The sequence below is a fragment of the Protopterus annectens genome, chromosome 1.part2, assembly GCF_019279795.1.
Source record: "Protopterus annectens isolate FY-2018-M chromosome 1.part2, PAN1.0, whole genome shotgun sequence".
NCBI classification, from domain to species: Eukaryota; Metazoa; Chordata; order Ceratodontiformes; family Protopteridae; genus Protopterus; species Protopterus annectens.
In genome coordinates this window covers 327,163,397-327,179,519 of record NC_056727.1, presented here as the reverse complement: position 1 = coordinate 327,179,519, position 16,123 = coordinate 327,163,397, and positions in this window count along the sequence as shown.

Genomic DNA, 16,123 nt, shown 5'->3' with positions numbered 1-16,123 from the left:
AACTGGATGCAGAGGTACCCATTTAAAAATATATAGCCAACTTGACATCTGTTCTTATAGTCTTGTATTATATTTCCTATATTTCATCCAGTGCATTACCAAATGCAAATGATAGTTATCAAGTCTTCATTGCTTTGAATTAGCCAAGACAAGATCATAATACAGTATATTATATGTTTTAGAAAAATTAGTTGATCTCTGACTGTTCGACAAACCTCCACCCAGTGCTTTTGTTAAATAGTTAGAAAAACGAGTTAATTTATTACAAAATAGCATTTCTTACTAAAATCATAAAGATGCATACATTATTGTTCATTCTTTACCAGCTTTAACTTATTTTGCCATCCATAACTTAGCAAACTATAGGTCACCCTCTATGTCCATAGAATCCCATAGCTCATACCTAGACCTACTGGAGACCAAATATCTTTGTTCATGGGAGACTTTACTCTTTCATAGACTGGGAAACACACATTGCCTCATACTCACAGACACAATGATTCCTGGACTTTAGTAACACAAATACCCTTGACCAGATAGTGTGCACACCCACCAGGTGTTCAAACATACTGGACTTAGTACTCACCCAATATGAGAGAGCACTGCACCCCCCCACCACCACCAGTGTCACATCTTCACTGGTAAGGTCAGACCACAAAGCTGTCTCCTTCAAAATAAAAATCAACTGTAACCCCAGCAAACCCTGTAATAGTTAGAAGACAATCCAAAGCAAACTAAATCCTATTAAGCAATAATTTAACAAAATTCAGTGCCCCTCCCAACCCGAGTTCACAACAACATATGCAGAATTGTTCACAGAGACTTTGTATAATCATGTAAATGGCTGTATAGAGGCTGCTGTACCTACTAGAAGTAATCCCAAAACAAGCTGTTATAAACAAACCACACTGGTGGAATCCTAACCTTAATAGGGTGTATAACAAAAGCAAAAATGTTATGACTAAAATCAGGAAGAGCAACTCCCACAATAACAACAGCTCTCTAATTAAACTAAAGAGGGACCAAGAGGACTAATTAGGTCCATCAAGCCCAATTATGAGGTAATGATAGCCTCAATGGCTAAAGACAACTGTGAGGTCTTCTACAGCCATGTCCAAAACCTCAAAGGTAACACACATTAGTGTGCCAAACTGGTGGTCAGTGGTGCCATCTTCACTGAGCAGATCAATATGAAGAACTTGCTGACTGACAAATTCAGCTCAAACGTCACTTCCCCACTTCTCCCGCTTCCTTCTATGAAATACCTACTAACCCCCCCCCCCAACTATTAACAGGGAACAGGTCCTAGCGGCAGTCACTAAGGCCAAAAATACAGCCTCAGTGGTCCCTGACAAAATCCAGGGATGCCTCCTAAACAGCTTGAAACATAACCTATTAAGATCAGTTGAGTCACTTTTCAACAATAGTCTCAAAACAGGATTTGTACCACTAAAAACTTACTTCATTAGAGCAAGGCAGATATGGTGAATGGATCTTCTAGTTGTTGTCATGTCAAAGACAGAATACAGAATGCTCTGTCTCACTAAGAGACTTCTCAAAATAATATCTCAAATACTACTGCTGGGATAGCTTGCAGAGTTACATCACTTCTTGTCATCTGACTTCTAGTCCCCAGGTCAAAACAACCATTGACTAAGCTGGCAGTGTTTAGCAACTATCTGCAAAAATATACAGACAAGGGCTTTTCCTCAGATCTCTGGCAGATCCTGGAAGTTATAAAACAATTGCATTCCTTCATGCTTTCAGAACTAGTAATTAGTTCACCCTAAAGACAATACAGAATGTTTCCTAGTACAGACATTTTGTCTCTTTGCTGCATTGAAAACGGAAAGATACTATCTTTTATGGCCTAGCCATAAAGTAATTTAATTGTAGTTACTTTTCTGAAGTTAACCTCCTGTATTCCAGTTTCCACTATTAAAATATATATATTTAAACAGTTACAATATTGCATGTACATGTCTCTTCTTTTCCAGTAGCGCACACTGTGGCTACATTTCAAACAGCACTCTGCAAATACCCTTTTCAATACACGCGTCTGTACCAGCCGTTTGATATACATGTGACACACAGTTCTAATACATTTATAACACGAGAATCTTGTAGAAATAATTTCGATATTCACCAATGACATATAATTATTTACAAAATTCCAGCTAGTTGGGCTGCAGTATCTCTCTTCATCACACAGACAATGGCTTAATGTAAGAGAATATACTCTTATCTCATATTTCTTTCATGAGTGCTGTCCTTCAATCAACTACCATAAAATACATTTTGAAAGAATTACTAAACATAACTAAAAGTGTCACTGATCTCCTTAGCAGAAAAAAGTCCTAATTTTTAATATGAATACCATCTGTTGACACTCCTCGTAGGTTTATAGGTATTGGGCTAGCTACCCTTGTGGTCCATTGTAAGCCTAAGCAATTTTCCTCAAATGTGAAAATCAAACCCTGTACCTTCCGTATAGAAGACAAACACCTTAACTATAATACCATTCCCCACACTATCAGCCTTTAAGTGTTCTAACTTTTCTCACTGAAAGCTTGTCAATATATTACTTTTCTTTATTGTTGTTATTAAAAGTAGTAATAGTAGCAGCTTTTGGTGTAGCTATATACAACTATGTCTGTGGTACCCTCTGCAAGTATTTACAAAATTATTTGTTTTCTTTAACACCAGTTACCGATTTGTCTTCCATAAAAACACATTTTCTCCCAATGCTTTACAGGTATGCAAAGTACCAAGTATCATTTGACCTGATGAAATCAGGTGAAAGTGAAGTATGGCCCATAAAGAGAAACTCAGACATGGATTTTCTTAAACAGAAGACCACAGAGGCAAACAACACTATATAACTTAATTATTTTCCCTTGACACTGCAGTGATGTGGAAGTAAGAATAATTAAACAAGAATTACTTGGTTTCTCTTTTTAATACGGAAAAATCATTACTTTAATTATCTTCCTTTTGAAAATCTATTAAGATAACACATTGTTTGTAATGTATCAAGTCACTGTGTTATATTCAGTCAAACTACACTTTAATGCTGATTGTAATTTTCATTTTTACCCCTACAGTGTGCATATTTAGTTTTATAAACTTCCTTCTGTATGATTTATGGCACAGACTCTAATAGTTTTGTTTACCTTTGTCTGTAAAGAGTCCTGTATTGTTATTTAAGAAAGAAAAGCTTCAAAGCAAGGTGGAGTGTTTAACAAATTTTTATTGAAGAGTTCAACAGCCCTGCCTCCAGATCACTTATTTAGATTTTATTGACTGAAATCAGTACATTGGTCTGATTTGAAGAAGTTCAGGAGACAGAATGGCAACAGTTATATATGTTTTATACATAATCTGATTTAAGTGCCCTCATAACCATGAAGATCATCATACTGTCTTGGGAAAAGCAGAAAGATACAGTACTTCCATTCTCATTTATGAACTTGTGTTAGGTCACTTTCATGTCAGATTTCATAGTTGATACAAAACACTTTGAGACAACACTGTTATGTCCATGTATGACTCATGAAAACAACTGAGATGAAAGCAAAAGCGATATACTCATTCATGCATGCATGGTTCAATACCTGCTTTTTACCCAGTTTGGGTCTATGTCAGTCCTGGTACTCAATGGGTGCAAGGCAGAGAAACTAATCCTAGAGAAGATGCCATTCTATCACTGAAAAGTGAGATTGCACTAAACATACCTCTCAACTGTCCAGAATTTCACAGAATGTCCATATTTTTGCCTCATGTTTTTGGTCTGTTCCTCTTAAAATGTTGGTTTTCTGGCAAATCCCTGAGGACTGAAGTCAGAAAATAATGACAGACATTTGAGTTTCAAACTTTATACTTTTTTCAGAAAATTCATGCTAATGCAACATGTGTTATTCTGTCAACTTTCTAAGTTTGTAAGAGCAATATTTAAAAAATGTTCCTATTTTGAAGCCTTTGTACTCCCATTTTACATGACTTTGTCCAGATTTCTTACTCTTAGAAGTTGAGAGGTATGGTACTAAATAAATAAATAAGGAATGCATTCATGCAAAAGTAGATACAAAAGTGCAGTTTCAGCAAGTTATAGTTTGTTAACATACAGAGATTCACGGCAAAAAGAAAATAGCATTCTAGAAACCATGTTTTCTGTAAAAAAATAACAAAGCTATGTCATAATACAACTAAAGTAAACAGAATAGTGAAAGACAACCCTCCAACAAGAATGAGCCTGGGGGGGAGAAAGAGAAGTGATTTAATGAATGTGAGAAAAAGTGACAGAAAAGTGGTTGTCAGTGAGATAGAAAATTGCTTTTGAAAGGAAGTACAGTCTGAAAATATACTGTGCTCTTACTGTCTTTGAGACCACGCCACGTATTATTTTATATACTGTGCTCTTACTGTCTTTGAGACCACGGTACGTATTATTTACTTCTTCCTTCTTCGGTAAATGCAAAAGCAGGCCATTTGTGTTCACACTGTCTGTTAGAAATAAACTAATGAACAGCCAGCTATTCAATAAACTTATGTTTTATCAGTTAAAAGTTTGCTACAAAAGAATGCAATAAAAGTAGAACCAGGAAAAGGGACACATCTATCCCATGTGTTATCACTGAGCATGCATATAGCAACATCATTTAGTGTTTTTAAAATATGGCTAGGTGGTTATATATGGATCAGAAAGTACATGCTTGGGTTAAATAATTCTGCATTCTTTGATAGCCCTGTAGTCTAAATGCAGAATGATCCAAATTATGAAACTATGAATCCTCGGACAGCAATATAACAAAAAAAAATTCCTCTCAACCAGCATTTTGTGCTTCCACTGATTCTTCTAATTCTAAAATATTATAAAATAAATCACAACAGATAAGAGTGACTCTTCTTGGTAATAAGAGAAGAGAGTTTTTAAAACATCTTCTTTATAAGATTATGATTTCTGCACAGAGTAACCAATCAAGTAATGTGAAAATGTTTTATTATCAAAGCTTGCAATTCCACTAATGCTTCATATAAGTTTTCAATTGAAGTTCTGCTGAAGTTGTATTTTTTTTTTTCAAAAATAAAGCAATCGTGAGGCATTGTTTTCATATTTGTGGTTGACCCCCATGTGGATCAGTTTATTTTGATCCCACTCTTCTTTATATTGTCAGGTAAATGTTATGACAATTTTAGGTTGGGATTTCTTATTCTCTAAGGAATACTGCATAAATTTTTCTGCAGTGGGGCCTGTTCAGTGTGACATTGGTCAACAGAATTAAGAAAGAAAGACTCTGCAAGTTCTGACATTGAGTATAATTTATAAACAGGACTCTAATGTCTTTGACTAGCCGTTGAACACTAAAGGTACTGTTTATAGTCTACTACATGAGCAATTAAAATTATTGGTTAAGTTACCACCTACAAGGAATATCTGAACAGCATAAAAGCAAAATTGTTTGTGTTTAAATAACTGTACAGCTTACAGTTAATTTACTTAAGACCAGCAGATTTCTTACTGTTTGATATTTACAGTTTTCAAACATCCAACATCTAACTGAATGTATTACTTTTACAAAAAAAGGTTGACTTCTGCACTCATTGCTAAAAATGTAATTGTGAATTATTTCTAAGCTTTTTAAACAGCATTTCTAATCAGATGGCATGAAAAGTTATAAAGAAAAATTATTTACATCTACCAGGAAGACCCAATGTGCACACATTAAAAATGGTGAAAAAGAAATATAATTGGTACAGACCAAAAACTGCAGTTTCTGTCATCAGCACCTACTAACAGTGTCACTAGTCATGCTAGAAAGACAGTATGACAGTGACATAAACAACATTAAAGTATATTATGGTTACTGTAGTAGAAGTCCAAACCTTGAGTATATTTAGTGAACATATGCAGAGAATGCTATTAATGTCCAACAAAAGGAGTACACCAGAAATGCACATTCTAAGTACTGCACATTATGTGCACTGGACGCTACCTGAAGTATTTATTTAGCTGTTATCCTTTTTTGGTATATTCTATACATGTAAAAAAACAGGAACAAATTAGCCTTAGAAACCTTTAATATTATATGTCTCAGCTCATATGTGCATAAAACATTACAGGGTATGCATGAATGATTACATTTAGATCATCTAAAGTCGATGGGCTATTTTATATTTCATCCATTTAAACCACAACATTTCAGTACATATGACACTAAAACAGCTTCTAGTGCAGTTGCTTCCTGACCCTACCTTTGAATAAAAAGTCTAACATTTCATTTTCCCAAAGAATACATCTGTAATACTTTAATTATCTTTTAATCTGTAGTTAGAGTTATTTTCTACCCCATATGGGAGAAGGAGAAATCATTTATTTTTCCATCACAATTGTGAAAAGACTGTAGTAATCTAAGCAGTGCTGATAACTGCAGTATCCCAACCATCCAGCATAATGAAGGGTCTCTGTGCAATTTCCTGTGGCCATGAGCGATGATTGCTGACTTTAAAATTATAGTGTTACATCAGTGAAACATAAAAATGGACCTTGAAATATACAACTCAATTTCAAAAAAGGAAGGAAAGAAACGCAAAGGTCTGAGAAATGTTTGAGCATCATTAGTGCAAGCATATTTATGTCAGCATCTATTTGTATTGGTTCAAGATTGCATCTACTTCAGGGAATCCTGAAAGAGGAAGTGTTCTTTCGGTGAAGTTAAGCTCATAAGTACACAGCATCTTCAGGTGTGGACTTCCTTTTTGTTCTGCTGTTTTAGTACCCATCTGTTGTCTACAATCAGATAATGTGACTGATGGTGTACAAGGTAATGATATATGTGGAAGTGACTTCAGAGATATCACAGTTAAAGATTATTAATTTACATGTTCCCTCAGTCATAGTTTGCACTGCCATTTCATCAAGAAAAAAATCAGATGTCAGAACATCTAACTACTCTGTCTCCAGGACTTGGGGACCATATTTTTATTTGTCAGCCATTCCCCATCTCCATTCCACTCCACTTATATCTTTCCCGCTACAGTCCTAACTGAAATGACAGAAACTGATGTGTTCCAAGATTCAGGGAGATTGGATTATGCCTATGTGCATGTATGTGCCTTTTTTTAAATGCATGTGTTCTGTGCCTGTCAGCCATTTAACTCTAGCCATCACCTTAATAATGCCCACACATTCCTCATTATGTTCTCATCAACAGCAGAAAGGAGCTAGATGTCATGGTATGGCCATCATCCAGGCAGCCATGAGGTTTTTTTTCCATATTCTGGTCTTAACCCCTCAACCAGTGGCTGACATTTGCCCATGCAAATATGAAGGCCTGCTATGCATTCCCTTCTAAACACTGTATTCTCACACATGGCCCATGAAGACAATCAAACAAATGCATTTTGGCAGAGGCAATCATACATCCCCAAACCATATACTGCATGCCATGCACCATTCTCAGCAGTAAAAGTCAGCATTACAGCTGGTCAAACTGCCTCCCTGCCCAAGGATTGATGAGCCAGCCTCAGCCAGTCCCACCTAACTTTGTCAGTTCCTCCAGTACCAAGATCACTAGTCAGTCCTATGTCATCTGGGTAACAGTCAGACCTCTGCACCATGGACCTGATTGATGCATATAACTGTTCACCTTCCATGTGCAAGTTTAGGCCACAGACTGCTATGGATGCAGTGTTGATCTTTATGTGTCACCTACAAATATTTACATATGTGCCCATGTCACCTGCAGAATGTTATCTAACCTAAGGATTCTGAGATGGGAGCTCATCTCTTGGCCTCCAACAGGAGATGCTGCCTCAGGGGACTACCTTTAACTACTCTTAAGATGTAAAGAGCAGCATTGGTCATCTATTCCCAACTCTCCAGGCAACACCTCCAATATTTGGTCATCAGTAGCATAACAAGGCCAAAACCTTTCTGACATTAGTACAGGTACAGCTTGGGATCCTTCTACCTAAACCATCTAGTAAAGGCTTGTTAACCACCTGGGACCCCCAGTGTCACCAGTGGGGACCTGCTACAGATTCCCAAGGTGAAGCTGACTTCATTTAGATAAATCACCTTGTACTACATAACAGCTTGTGAAATGCTATATGCTAATGATGAAAAAAAAATTATATTGTACTGGCCCTTAACTTACATTCAAAACCTATTTATTAAAGCTGACATTTGAGTAATAGCTACTATGCATGCAGTCCATGAGACCACTGAGGAGCCTACCCCACTTTCCCAATTGCCCCAAAGTGCTATCTGATTAAGTTACCTGCTCTAGGTCACACAGTAGGCAAATGAAGGCTGAGTGAATTAAACCCTCTACCACAGCAAGCAGTTTGTTAACAGCTTATAGACTTAACCATCTGCCTTTGTTATGATTATGCATGTTTTAACTGATTGTGTGGAATCATGCCCTTTAAAAATGTTCATTAGAAATAAGGAAAACATGACTGGTTGATTGATTGACCAAAAAATATATAATTGCATAGGATGTTAACAATGCCTCTTCCTGCTTTTCAATTAGTTTAAAAAACATAGTTGGAGTCTGCAGAAAAATAAATGTTAGTGCTTACCATAGTTTTCTATGGCATGTATCAGTGCAGCATTAAAACAGCACCGGTACTACAGTCATACTTTCAAAAAACTGCACTTCTCTTAAACATTCAATCTTTTCAAAATATACTCTAGAACACTATCCTCCTGCAATGCGTCTACATGTAGACTACCCAGAAAAGCTAGCTTAGTCACTATTACATACTAGCATTTATAGCATCTTTCAAAGTGCACTTTGATTTCATTACATTCCCTGGTTTTCTGGCTTTTTAGCCACTGAACATATTGTGTCTTCAGATAACTTTCTCTCTTTGCATCAACAGTATTTTGTGAGTGCAGTTTGATTTATTCATATGGCATGGATTCATTGATTTTAGCTATTCAGCCTAATAAATGTTATGATCCTTACAACAGGACCAAAGAAAGGTAAACATAAAAATGGCTTGTGCAGCGAATAAATAAGCTAACTCATCCTTTGGATGAGACTATAAACCAGTGTGCCACCTAACTGAGCTGTGAAAGATCCCATGGTACCTAACAAAATCTGTAATCATCTGTAATCATCCCACATGAACCCACCCCTCTCTCTATCACTACCCTCTCTCTCCTCCTCCCTTCCCTGCTACCATAACTCACTTAACAACTGCTCTATATTGTACAATTACCCTCTGAAGATAACCCAATGTGTTATGTAAATTCGTTCAAATGTTTTATTGTATATTTCTTTGCTATGTTTTTTCTTCACTGTTGTAATGTCTCTTACTGTATTGTACTGTGCAGCTTTATCTACATTTGCTTAACTGTTTTATTGTATATTTTTCACTGTATTCATCTTCAATTTTGTAAATTTGTCTTGCTTACTTGTACTGTGGAGCTTTTCTCCCCAGGCCTCCACTGAAAAATGGCTTTTGCTCAGATGGACTATCCCAGTTAACAAATATCAAATAAATAAATAAAGAGTAGGGGAAGATCTCCCATAATGTGGCCAAATTTTCCCTAATGGTAGAAATACCACCTCAGGTCTTCCACAAAAAAAGGCTACTAACCTAGCGAAACTGACCCAGTCAACAAAAACAAAAGATAAATAAAAATAAATTAAATAAATAAACTGTAAAAACAAAGTACATAGAAATGAGATACTAATTGCAGTAAACATTGGAACGGGCATGGAAGTCATCTAACAAAATTACACAAAAGCAGACACGTAATGCAAGACAATGAGGAACAGGAAACTGTGTGGAAGAAAGTGGCTTATGGAATAGATACACAGAGAGATCACCTCCATTATTAAAGAATTAGCATATCACATACCTATTGAATGTCCAGATTTTCACAGAATGTCCAGATTTTTTGCTTCATATTTTTGGTCTATTCCTTATAAAATGTGTGGATTTCTGGCAAATCACTGAGGATTGGTGTCACTAAATAATGACATACATTTCAGTTTCAGACTTCATATCCTTCGGAAAATGCATGCTACCACAAATCGTATTATTCTAACAACTTTCTATGTTTATAAGAGCAATATTTAAAATCTGCCCTTCTTTTTGACCTTTGTCCCCAATTACTTTAGTCTTTGTCCATATATCGTGTGCTAAGACATTGAGCGGTATGGCATATTTTCTTAAATTCACAGGGGCACAGAATAAATGCTACCTAGAACATAAACATACAAATGTTGCTTTTTCTGCACCAAAAAATATTCTATGACCCAGGGAAAGGGAGTAACTGTACCAAAATGCTTCAGCACCTCAACTGAGAAGGGAAAGTAAGAGCAAGATGGCACCTGTCTCTTAGCTGTCTCACATCACGGGGTACACCATTCTTAAAAATCCTCTATACTACACAGAAGTTGGAATGTCTCACTACCCAATAAAATTTAGAAGACTAAATCAAAATTCATAATAATTTAATGAATTTTGTGGCATGGAATTATTATAAATACTACTACATTTGACTTCACTATGTTGCCATTGCACTATCGTTCTTAAATTTGATCATTATGCACACAGTTTGCTCATTTGTCACACATTGTGTCAAAGATTTTGGTTAAGAAAAGTTTAAAGGTGTGGTATGGCACATAATATGAGCAAAGCAGGAGAAATATGAGGACTCTATTCTGATAGGTAAGAAGCATATAATACACCAAAGTGCAATCAGTAACAGAAAGGCAAACAAGAAACCCTGAAAAAACAGGAATGCCTGAGCAACTAGGTCAACTAGGATTGGAGAAAATCATGGATTATGGGAAAGCTGACAAAATGAAAAGGATTGCTATTGCTATTGTATTCTATGCCCAGGTAGTAATATATGTAACTGTCTTGTGAATTCATATGGGTTACTGATTCTTAATTTACATTTTATTTATGACTATACCCTTACTGCATCCCAGTTCTGCTCTACTGCTCCACAGAAGTACTTACTGGTAAGTAACCATTGGATACTTGTCTCTAATGTGGTTTAAATCCACAAATTCTAGAACCACAGGCTGAGTCTCAGCTCAGTATACCATAATTTCCCAGCACTGTATGATCATAATTTGTATACACCTTAAAACTGTGTTATACTTTGAGATAACCCCCTCAGCAAACAAGACAAAACGTAGCTATCTAGGAAACCATGGGATGCATAGCTAGTCTTAAAAAGGCCCTTGTGGTCGTTAGCCTAGTAAACACCTATGAACATATGAAACTCAACTATACATGCAATGCTAAAATTCCAGTTACATACGAGGGCTGGTCACTATTGCAGTACAGCTATAAAAATGATCATAGCTAACATTGTCTAATATGTATGTTTGTGGAAGTAAGGGGCAGAAACAATGGTCAAGTATTAAAAGGAGCTAGCTTCTCTTAGCCCAGTCAATCAGTTGAGATTTCAAAGAGAGGGCCATTTCAGTTATAAAATCGGCAGGCGTGTTAAAATACTTCGTAGTCACTAAAATTAATCCCTGCTGTTAATCCAAAATTACTCAAATCAATAAAAAACATATTATGCAAACATGGTATAACGGCTCTATTTGGTTTTATTAGATCATGTTCGCTGGTTATGCTGACTAAAGAAATAGAAGCTCATTAGAGTTAAGTGTGCATTGAACGTTCTGGTTTCCGTAGACAAGTAACCAGTCTGGTACGGATTTGTTTGAGGGCCCAATCTGGAGGTTAACATAATTTTTCCTTGTGTGCATTCCAGTAGCATAACCCCCAAAACTTCGCTGTAGAGCATATAAATAAGCCTAGTAAGCTCTGAAGCATAGCAAAACAAATAATAATAATACGTTAATTTAATTTTGTGTGTGTGTGTGTGTGTAAACCCCCTTGCAGTTCACATTAATAAAACATTTACAACAATAGACATTCACCCTGAACTCTCCTCATTTTAAGTGTTCTAGTTAAGTATTACGTGGAGATATAATGTGCTGAAAGTTTCCACAAGTGTTTGCGATGCTTCGCGTACTGTGTGTACCCCTTCTCCAGCAGTGCACCCAATGTCCTACCAGTACCTTTTGCATCGGATTGTTACTTTAATAATGGAATGCCAAATATAACAATGCGCAAAACTTTTGACTTTCGGAGACCTGTCGAAGAAAAAAACCTCAGCTGTAAACCAGCTGACACAGCTATCTTAACCATATACTTTTGTCTTCTGTGAGCAACTAACCACACCAAAATCTGGATGCTGCTAAGTCAAAGTCTTGTATGCGTTTACCTGTAAACAACACGAACTTAGGAATTTAAACTAAGCATAACATCCCTGGGACAAGTTGGGTAGTTGTTTGATCCCAGTTTGCTACAGTTTTCGTTGCCTAGTTGTGCTCTCGCCCTTTCTATTGTGATAACTGTGTTTTGGTAATAAAAATGTCCTGTATACCCCGTATCCACTAGAGAACTGTTTGAAGGAAAGCAAGCGAAGTGACTGAAAGGGGCAAATATATCTATGCAACAGAAAGGGGCATTCAGAGCAAGTAAAAAAAATAATTCTGAGTAAAATGTGGCCGTGGGGCATCATTTTCCCCAGAATTTATAGCATATAAATTAGAAAGATTGTGTGTGCTTCTACTGCTAAGTGCGTGAGTGTTTGTACACTGCTTTTCCAGAATTTCTGTTAAAAACCTGTTTTGTGAAAGACATAGGCATGAGATATCTGAAACTACAATTATAGGACAACTGCCTGGCTCATAAATCTACAGATGCGTATATGTGACATTGAACAATCCACTTGACCTCCTTTGCGTCCGTGGCTTGAGCAATGAAACTGAAACAAATATAAACTCTATGAGATGCGGTCAGAGACCCTGTGGTTAAATATTCTGTACAAATAATGTGAATTATGAATACAAATTTATACTAAGACGATGGTATTACTATTTCTAGAGATATAGAATAAGTTTTTGAGGACTTTTGTTAATGCATTTAAAGAGTGAGACAGCTCCGGTAAGACTGAATGCATTTCCTCTATATGTTTGCATTGTCCATACTTCCAGTAGTTGTGGAGTGGGTACGTTTAATTTATTAGCAGTCTGTGATGTTGAAAAAATGATATGTCTGTTTGCAAACTAGTGGTGTGTATTAATATTGTAATATGTCGTAAAATGTTAATTGACATTTCAAGAAATGCATTCTGTTTTTAATAAAAATAACTTATCATTTTTGGCTGTACTTACTATTTTGGCTGATGTGCTCGAAAGAGAAAAGTCTTATCCATTCTCCAGAAAAAAAAGCGTCTTGCACCATCGGCATACCTGTCAACCTCTTACCAGAAGCTTTACCATAAGAAATCTATGCAAAGCATACAATAATGGGGAGAACAAAGGCTCAAAAATAGGGAGGGACCGATTTAAATAGAGTTGTTATAAACTTAGAACGTTGTTATAATAACAAGGTGTGTTAGAATGCATTTACTGACGGATATGGAGTCTGAAACTCAAATGTATGTCATTAGTTATGATTTCATTCAGCAGTAATTTACCAGAAACCCACAAATTTTATGAGGAACAGACCAAAAATAAGAGGCAAAAATCTAGACATTATGCGAAAATCTGTACAATTATGAGGCATGACCAGATGAGTAAGATAGAAGAAGAACTAGCAGCAAAAATAAGTTTCCCTATAAAATGCATGTCAGGTTTGAAACTCGTCGTTCTCTTTCAAGGTATTCTTGCTACTGGTCTACAAACTACCAACGCCATCAATTATTGTTTTATATTAGGATAGTTTCGTTTGGAATTCTAACTGATGGAGAAAGGTTGGAAAAATAAATAAATTGTTTGCTTTTTTCTTCACTAATACAGTAGAGAAACAGCTAAGGGAACTTTTGTACTTCAACGATAGTAATATTTGTTTAACTTCTTTGCACCGGGTTTTAAATCTGAGTTTCAATAAAACAGTGTAAACAAATTAAGGGGAATTTGTCAGTATTACATATTGTAAGAACGGCCGTCTACTTAAAATGTATACTTTTATGTTTGGCGGTAACTTTATTTGCATGCATCTGGTGTTTGTGGTCTCTAAGAGTATTTTGTTTACATATATATTTTAGACAGCTTTTAGAACATTTTGTCTTCTTTTCATTCTTTGCTAAATTGCCTACTATAAAACTAAATGAAGAAAGCAGGTTTTCCGTAAAGTGACTTGCTTTTATTTTAATTTGTGGAGTATGTAGTTTGGGACATGTTTGTTCTCTCAAAAAAGAACAATAGAGGATAGAGTAGTAGGGCCTATATAGTACGCTTTCCCGTTTACAACGATCGTTTTATTGTAATTGTTACATTGTAAAAAAATACTGCCCCAAAAGTTCGACAAGCACGTGCAAGCCTGCCTTTAAGTGTTAGTTAAGAATATAAAAACAGAGTAAATGACAACCGCATCTAATAATTGGGTGTAACTAGGCTTCAAATCTAGCACAACTGAGTTAAGTTTCTTTTTGGCACTCTATAAATCCTCAACTTAAAAAAAATATATATTTTTTTGTGTGTGCCCGCGCGTGCTCGTGCAATTGTTGCATTGTTATTGTTTTCCCACTGCACAGCACAGTTTAATAAAGTTTAAAATGTTATCTTTAGTTGTAGATATTTATTTCTTTTAAATATTTTGTTTTAAAAATTCACGTTCAAATGGAAAATTAAATTTTCGCAATATGATGTTATGTGCATCGGTGTCTATTCAGTATCTGCCACCTTGCAATACATCATTTTGTTGTTTTTAAGAAAGTTAAGTAAAATATTAAGGAAACATTCCATAATAAATGGATACTTTACAAATATACCAACCCAAAACTTTTAAAGACTATGCTGCAACGTTGTAATTAAAAAAAAGAAATATGAAAAATATTCTTAACTTTTGGCAGGCCCTTATAAAGTTTTAAGAACAAAACCTATTAATTTAATTGAAAATTTTGAAATAAAAAAGTTAAAAAGATGCATTTGCTTTCCTTGTGTTGTTTGCGTTACATTCGGCGGCAGTATTTGGATTATAGATCACTTGTTCTTTTTAGTTACTCGTTTCCAAAATTTGGCTCAAGAAAGGGATAATAGTTATTCTAAATTATGCGTTCTTAAAATCGTCACTTACTGCAAGACTACATACAATCAAGGAGGGCACGCTGAAATGTGAAAGTGTAGCACGTTCCCTGCACAAGTCATGGATTACAGTTCGAAGGTTCTAAGTAGGAACAATTCGTAGAACTATAATAACACAAACAGTCACTACGCAGAAGAATGCATGCTAAGTCATTTATATAAAAAGACGGTTAAAGATAACCACATTGTATGACTGAAAAGTTTAGCTTTAGTGGTTCAGTTTTAAGTATTTTCTGACATCAACATTTTGTTAACAATAAACTTTTAGAAGTGATTTACACACATGTTTCAAGTTATGGCATCATTTTAACAACATATTACACAGTATTAAATAAACAAAAAACAACAAAACAATGAAGTAATCGTTATATTATTTCAAATCAATATTTCTAAAAGTTTCCCTTATTACTCTTTTTATCATGAAATAGTAAGTGATCAGCCCGTTCTGAATTAATCAGTTCCTTTCCATTTTTTTAAATGTTATCCAACAATAATGCTATCACTGACCTTATCCCCAGTATGCAATCTTACTAAGTCGCTTTTTAAATGCCAAGTTTGGTACTTTTCCTTGTATACTTCGCTAAAATAATACGTATGATGTAATTACATATTAAACGTTTATTATGAGGATCAGCTCACAGATAAGGTATATATGAACTTATGATGAATCCATTCAAGTTTAAATACCAGCTATAATTAAACGACATAGAAATTGTTCATTTAATTCATCGATCAGTCTCAACACTCCCACCGAATAGCTATGGTAAGGCAGGTCAGACCTGCTACTTAGCTGTTCATTCAGATTTCCCGCTTCTGGATCTGCTATAGCAATCCTCATAGAAGGAGCATGCGAGTGAAAGAAACCTTAACTTTATCATTTAAATATTGGTATCATCATTTGGACTTTCTGCCTCTTATACAGTGTACCTAGATCGTTATATCAGATCAAGGAGCAATTTATTACAAAGGTCTGAGAAATGAAA